Here is a 1,416-nt window from a genome sequence, read left to right on the forward strand (position 1 = left end):
TATACTCATCCCAGGCTCAATGCTGAGTGTTAATCATGATTACATCTGTTAGCCTACATTTAATTAGCAAAGCAACTCACAGCAGACAATGTTTTAGTTTAAAAGAAAACGATTCGCCTCTATGACTTTAATTGGCTAATCTCAGCCTCCCTTTAGCTAAATGACTAGATCATTTAACTACACAAAACGTGGTTTTGGTTAGTTTGCCATGGCCGCTCGTGGATAATTTCTGCTCACAACATGAAATCAATGTCACACTAAGACTTTTACCATAATCAACCAGCATTAACACCATGATGAGAAACTGCAGTATATCCTGTAGACAAAAAGGAAAAGAGTTAATTTTCTTAACTTTTTATCTTCATTATTATGAGAGATCTGAATAATGTTAAGTGAAATGAACATTGTTGTGCTTCAAGTAGGGGTTTAAATACTTCACCGAGAAAAGATTAATTCAGCTGTATTTTCTTTTTTTTTCTTTTCGTTTTACTTAACCAAACTGTTCGGTCCCCAATACCGACACCTTATTTTCCTCTTTGAATAAACAGAGATTGACTTCAGGTCTGTCCAGATCCGCCTCTTTCCATCTCTCGCTATCTCTAGGGCACGGCCCGCTTTTCTCGTCGCACCGGCCTCCCTCATCTCTTGCTCAAGCAGAACTTTTGATTACCTTCCCTCAGTCCAGTGGCTCCGAATTGGCAAGCATCAGGTCAGGGGTCCAGCTAACCACGGAAACAGCAGGGAGGAAATGGATCGACTAAGAGAGCTCCTTCCAGGTTCTTTGTCTGCCACATGCGACTTGTTTTCCTTCAGCTGATAAAAGCTCACTTCTTCTTCTGCAGCTTTATTCCAACCTGGCAGGAGACGATCAAAGAGTCGGAGGTGGCAAAGAGAATGAAACCAGCACACCCAGGGAACACGTTCTGCATTCTGTGTTGTCTTTTGACATTTAACAAGGCGTTTGAGGACTACAAATTTGCTCTGTGCATCACGTGTATCATCCGAAAGGAGTATTGTATTCTATTTCTTCTGAACAACAGTCTATGCAGACAACATATTTTGCAAAAAGCCTCTGCTTTAAATTGAAGGAGATCAAAGGTGATGAAAACTGGTCCTGATTTTAACATGTTAAAACATAAAAAAAACAGTAATGGCTTAAAGTCTTCCCATCTTGCTCATGTTCTGTTCATATGTGTCTGTTTGTTTTAAGATCTTAGACAGAATTATTTGGATCAGAAGTGCAAATAATAAAAAGAGAGGAGTAGATGATGGGAACATCCGTGGAAATTAGTTGTCTTTCATTTTGTATTAACTGTTTGTGTTTCCATAAATAACATAAAGGTTTCACAAATCTGATTAAAGAATCTCTGATCAGTGAAGAATTATTCTTTTTAAAAATTACACAAAGTCTTTTGA

The sequence above is a fragment of the Poecilia reticulata genome, linkage group LG7 (genome assembly GCF_000633615.1).
Source record: "Poecilia reticulata strain Guanapo linkage group LG7, Guppy_female_1.0+MT, whole genome shotgun sequence".
NCBI lineage: Eukaryota > Metazoa > Chordata > Actinopteri > Cyprinodontiformes > Poeciliidae > Poecilia > Poecilia reticulata.